Source organism: Bos indicus x Bos taurus, chromosome 14 (assembly GCF_003369695.1).
Source record: "Bos indicus x Bos taurus breed Angus x Brahman F1 hybrid chromosome 14, Bos_hybrid_MaternalHap_v2.0, whole genome shotgun sequence".
Classification (NCBI taxonomy): Eukaryota; Metazoa; Chordata; class Mammalia; order Artiodactyla; family Bovidae; genus Bos; species Bos indicus x Bos taurus.
This window is the reverse complement of record NC_040089.1, coordinates 43,217,316-43,224,016: the sequence shown is the minus strand read 5'-3', so window position 1 is coordinate 43,224,016 and position 6,701 is coordinate 43,217,316.

The window sequence follows — 6,701 nt, the reverse complement described above, 5'->3', positions numbered from 1 at the left end:
TACCACCCTCAGTGACCGTGATCCCTTTTGAACTTCCGGTGACAAAAGCAGAGATAAACTTGGCTCTGACTAAATGCCGGCAGCACCCAGCTGGCTGAGCTTCACTTGGGAAATGTGGAGCCTTCTGGGGAGCCGGGTAGGGGATCAGAGTCACACGTGACTGAGCTCCCCGGCACCTAGGGAGGAGAAGCCATGAGCCATCTGCACTTATAGTTTCTGGTTGGAGGCCAGTGCATTTACACTTGCTCTGAAGTTGTCTTCAACTTGCTTCCCTGGTGGCAATGAAGAATTGCCTGATGAAGAATCTGCCTGCCAATGCAGGAGACATGGGTTCGATGCCTGGTCCAGGAAGATCCCCTGGAGAAGGAAATGGCAACCCACTCCAATATTCTTGCCTGGAGAATACCAAGGACAGAGCAGCCTGGCAGTCTATAGTCCATGGGCCTGCAAAGAGTCAGACACAACGTAGTGACTGAACACCAGGTGTGAGTGCTTCTCTGAGAGGCGTAGCAGAAACACTGTGTCCCCGTGGTCACTCCTCAGCTCACCAATCTGCCTCTTACTTGCAAAGGGGCTGATTAAACCAGATTTGAGGACTCTTTTTAAGAGACACCTGTGTGGAACACTGGAGATGGACTAAAATTTTTCTTTTAAAATAATTTTAGTCAATTAGGAGTTTATATTTGTGACTTTTTAAAATTGTTTAATTTTTATTGGAATATAATTGCTCTGCAATGTTGTGTTCGTTTCTGCTGTACAAGAAAGTGAATTGGCTGTATGAATACATATATCCCCGCCTTCTGGAACTTCTCTCCCACCCTCTTCCAACCTACCCCTCTAGGTCACCACAGAGCACTGAGCTGAGCTCCCTGTGCTTCCCTGAGCAGCTTCCCATTGGCTATCTATTTTATATGTGGTTGTGTTTTGAAGGGGGTTGTATCAGTTAGATTGCCAATCTGGAGTCAAGGTAGATACAGCTTTTGAATCCAAGGCCACTTGACTATAAAGCCCCAGTTATTTTCTCCATATCCCAATACCCACCTCACCATTAACTTTCTAACTGGGCATCATTCAAATCCTCCATTTTGCAGAGTAGAGAATTGAGGTTTGAGGGGTTCAGTGACAAATTTACATTTTAAGACCAGAATTTGATTCCTGGTCTGGGGGCTCTGAAGGCCATACCCTTTACCCTATGGCATAGTGCCTTTAGTCTGGCTTAATATTAATATCTGAGCCAAATTTGATGGCTTTTTGAATCTGATGTTTTTGTTTGTCTTTTGGAGGTAACAATACAAGAATCTTTTTATTTTCCTGAATCTTTTAGGACAAGTTCTCAACCCGACATCATATTACCCAGGAATACTATGATGTATCTTCCTTATAAAGAAGGACCTTTTCCTATACAGCTATAATGCAACCATTGAAATCAAGAAATTATCACCAAAGCATCACCAACATTGAATCTTCAGACCCCATTTAAACTTCACCCACTGTCCTCATAACGACATTTACAACAAAAGGATCCAGCTTATAATCACAGCATACATTTAGTTGTCAAAATTTACTGGATTATAAGTGACTTACGATGTTGAGAATCTGTGGTTTTGTCGATCTAATTTTATATAAAACACACAATCATGACTCATGAACTAGTTGTGGAGAGATCACCCACTCTGCCAGGCTTCATCTATAATCTAGCCACTGCATGAGGTTTGAAAGGACTGTTCTGTAGCCGTGCTGGGGACCAGGAGACAGGTGTGGGGCTGGCAGGTGTGACAGCAGTCAAGTGTTCATGGGGGGTTTGAGTAATGAAGTGGGCTTTGTGCAGGATGTTCAGCCAGGAGGGGGTATGAGTCAGTGGTTAGTCCATTTCCCCCCAGAGGGAGCTTTTCACTTGGAATCTATTGACCTGGCCTGGCTCCCTTCAGTTTGCTGAGTGCCAACTCTGCTTCAGCGAGTCTGAATGTCTGGCTCTTGCTGTGAGGTTCACAGCCTCCTCACTGGGACAAGTGGGCTTGGGGGCAGTTCCTGCTTGGGGCATGGGCACTGCAGAGAGTGCAAATTCCCCAAGTTTTGATAGCTCATGTGATCCAGGCACAACATGATTTGAAACAAAGAAAAGCTGGAAAGGCAATCACGACAATGGCGCAAAACCAAAAACGTAAGCAAAGGCACAAACAAAAAAATGCAAGACCTGCAGCTCAAGTTAGGGATGGAATAATGGTCACATCAGGGCCCAGACCCTAAAGATTATCTGCCTGCAGTGCAGGAGACCCAGGTTTAACCCTTGGGTCTGGAAGATGCCCTGGAGAAGGAAATCGCTACCTACTTCAGTATTGTTGATTAGAGAATTCCATGGACAGAGGAGCCTGGCGGACTACAGTCCATGGGGTCTCAAAGAGTCCAACGTGATTGAGTGACTAACACCTTTACTTTTCTCAACACATCCAGAGGGGTGAACCGGGACAGGTGGATATAGCAGAGGGTAGCCATAGCAAAAGCCATGGGGAACAGCACTTTCTAGACACAGGTTATTCCAAGGTGGAGGAGAAGGCAGGATGGCTGCCTGAAAGTGGAAGAGGTCTCCAAGCAGAAATGTCCATGGAGTCCAACTCCTAACTGTGAGGGGGAAGGTGAAACCGTGGGATCAGATATCAGAATCAATGTCTGCAAGAGATGGGCACCCACTGGATGATGTTTGAATCTGGTTTGCCATGAGCTTGTTGCCCCAGGACTGCAGGGCTGACAGTCTGCAATGGAAAATGTCTGGTGCCGGCTATCTGGTACCAGCTATCTGGTGCTGGCCCAGGTGAGTCAAGAATTGACAACATCCACTTAGAAACTGTGTCCAGCCAGGCTCAAGGATCATAGTGATCACAGTTTCCTGAATGTACTTCCTGATTCCTGCCTCATTCCTCAGCTGAGATTTAGGCTCATGCTTTTACATACCCTGTTTCCATTAAGTCTCCGAGTCACCCAGGTAGCAGCTCTGATCCCACAGCTCTTAGACATTGTTTCTGAGTCCCTCAGGGTTGATTTGGACATCCCTGAAGTAACTATGGAGAATTCATCATTGATTAGTGGCTGATGTGGCCCTAGACAGTATTTCTTAATTCATGATATGATTGAACTGGTGAACTAGAGTCTTATCCACGGTAGAAATGTTCCCATGTGCTTCTGCTATGAAGATTGCTTAAATCCTGCCAACCCTTCAATTAACAATAAAAAGTACATTGCAGAATCAGTGGAAATTGTAGGCCAAAGGCCAGTATATTTTTGCTGTTTTGTCATAGGCAGAGGCCAATCTGTAGAAAAGTCTGGATTTTTAGGCTCAAATTCCTTAGTGTTTAATAACAAAGATATCTCTTCCCATTAGAAATGCCAGACCACAAAGAGTTGTCCCCTGGGAGTCTCACACATCTGGATTGGAAATAAAATCATCAATTGCTTCTATATAGTTGGAGGGTTCACATAATACATGTATAAGTACCACCATTATCCCTCCTGATTCACCTGTAGAAAAATTTTAAACACTACTACAAGGGGCTTCCCATGCGACTCAGAGGTAAAGAATCCATCTGCCAAGGCGGAAGATGTGGATTAGATCCCTGGGTGGGGAAGATCCCCTGGAAGAGGAAATGACAACCCACTCCAGTATTCTTGCCTAGAGAATCCCATGGGCAGAGGAGTACCGAGGGCTACAGTCCATGGTATTGCAAAGAGTTGGACATGACAGAGTGACTGAACATGAGCTCTACAAGGTAGAGACTCCACTGGTGAAGATGAACTCTGAGCACCTAAGCCTTTCAGACTCCATTTTCTCAGGGTCAATGGTGGGGAGTTTGAGTGGTAAAACAATGATTTTTAATCACATGGGGAGAATAAGAAAGATCCCATTGTGCAGGCGGTGTGCATGCTAAGTCGCTTCAGTCATGTCCGAGTCTTTGTGACCCTATGGACTGTAGCTCAGCAGGCTCCTCTGTCCATAGGATTCTCCAGTCAAGAATACTGGAGTGGGTTGCTATACCCTTTTCCAGGGGATTTTCCCTAGCCAGGGATTGAACTTGCATCTCTTATGTCTCTCGCATTGGCAGGGGGTTCTTTACCACTAGTATCACCTGGGAAGACTGGAACCCAAGATCAATTAAATGGAGTCTGGGGGGAGACTTTTGCCTCTGTAATTTTGTGAAACTTCTCTAGCGGATCCAAATATGCAGCCAGGGCCGAGACCCACTGCTGTAGCAGAGATCATGCTCAGGCCAGGCCACTTTCTGAATCTAAACCACCTTGTTGGTATGATGGGTTATTGCTCTTCTCAGTTCTTAGCGTGACCAGGGCTCCTGGACAGGGCAGGCCACCTCTGGCCTTAAACCTCCCCCAACTAGGTTGCTGAGAAATAGAATCATTTTCTGTGTGAAACAGGCTGAGAGCACCTGGTGGTTTATAAATCAGTCCTTTCATTTACAGGAAGTCGGCATGAAGGTCATCACGCCGCAGCAGTGAATGTCGTCAGCCATTTGGGTCAACCCTGCAAACTGACAGCTTCCAACAGGGCGCCTGCCATGTCTGTGCTCTGTTTCTCTCTCACCCAACTGGCTGTGTCTCTGTCTGCCTGCCTGCCTGTCATTCAACTTCCTCGTTTAAATTATTTTCCCAACAGTTTTAAAGGGGTGCCCTAAGAAAGTATTATCATACATCTTTGTAAATAGAAGACATGAAGGATAGGCTGCTTAGGTTCCTGTTCCTCTGGGTTCACTTACCTGATCCCTTATTCTGGAATTTCCTCACTTGTGCACTTTAATAATAACAATAAAGTTGATTTACAATGTTGTGTGTTTCAGGAGCACAGCAAAGTGAATCGGTTATATATACATACACATACATATTTGTTGCTGTTCTTTAGTCACTAAATCATGTGCGACTCTTTTTTGACCACATGGACCATAGCCAGCTAGATTCCTCTGTCCATGGGATTTCCCAGGCAAGCATACTGGAGTAGATTGACATTTCCTTCTACAGGGGATCTTGCTGACCCAGGGATCAAACCTGTGTCTCCAGCTTGGCAGGTGGATTCTTTACCACTGAGCCACCTGAGAAGCCCATATTTACACATGCATGTGTGCGCACACACACACACAGATAGATATAGATATTGTTTTTCAGATTCTTTTCTCTTATAGGTTATTACAAAATACTGAGTATGGGTCCCTGTGCTGTACAGTAGGTCCATGTTGGCTTTTGTACTTTGCTGTGTCTCAGGACTGACTTACTGCTCTTTCACTGGAACCCCCTTGCCCACATTTTCCTATTTACGTGCCATTCCCATTCTTCATGGCCCACTACTAGCGATGCTTATTTGGCACATCCTGCCATCAGAAATGTAATCTTCTGCATTTGAACTGCTGTGGCGCTTGCCCGCTTTGTCTGAAATCACAGTCCATTTGCACAGTAAGCAGGTGTATGTCTGAGGGTATGACAGATCTCCTGGTGGTGGCTGTAATTGGTGGCCTAATTCCCATTCACTTTGTAGCAGACTGCATTCTCCAAAATAAGTCACAACAATCATTCCAGCCTCGTACAGTCTTCCAGAGTCTAGCCATGGAACCATTGAGATGTGGAATTTATGTTCCTTTGTCTTGAACCTGAGTGGGCCTTTGTGACTTCTTGTGCAAATAGAATGAGACAAAAGTGAGGTTAAGCTAGAAAAGGGGACACAGCATCTCCTTTCTTGGGACATGTATCTCTATCTTGGGACATGTGTCTTCAGAGTCTGGAGCTGCTCTGAAGAGATCCAGTGACTTGGAAGCTACCCTGCCAGGGAGACCACACAGCGACTATATGGAGACAGAGGGAGGTGCTGAGGACCCTGTAGTGATCTGTAAGCAGCCTCCTCCCCTAGATGATGTCACAGGGAGCAGAGAAGTGTCCTCCCTGGCCCCAAGTCCTGCCCAAATTGTAGACTTGTAAGCTAAATAAGATTGCTAATCAAGATTGTTTTAGACATAAGTTTTGGGTGGTTTGCTAGAGCCATAAGTAGCCAGAACATTGCTTTTCCTCCATCCTAACCCAGTTTCAGCTTTGTTCGGCTCACTCTCACCTGTTCCTGCACCCAGCCTGGAAGAAGCTTGGCACAACCCCAGTTCTGGGGGCAGGTGGCTCTATTTGGTCTAAGTGTATCTGAACCTTTGGCCAATTTCCAGGGATTCTTTCAGGATTCAGTTCAGGCCAAAGTACAAGAGGAGCCTTCCCTGGTGGCTCAGATGGTGAAGAATCTACCTGCAATGCAGAAGACCAGAGTTCGATCCCTGGGTAGGGAAGATCCCCTGGAGGAGGGCATGACAACCCATTCCAGTATTCTTGCCTGGAGAATCCATAAACAGGGGAGCCTGGTGGGATACAGTCCATGGGGTGGCAGAGTCAGACACTACTGAGTGACTAACACTTTAGCTTTCACAAGAGGAGAGGTCTGTTAGGGACTTCTTGGTATATTCTTTTTCTCTCTTTTGGGAAAACTTCTAGAAACTACTTTCTGCCTCCCTAGATTTTCATTATGTGCCTATGTGAGGTCCAGAACCACTGCACCTATATCATTACCAGCTTGAGATGAATCTCCATCATGGAGGAGAGTAGAGGCCAAGGGTATCACAGAGGAACAGAGCTAGAACCACTAGATCAAACCATTCCTGAAGCCTACCCTACTG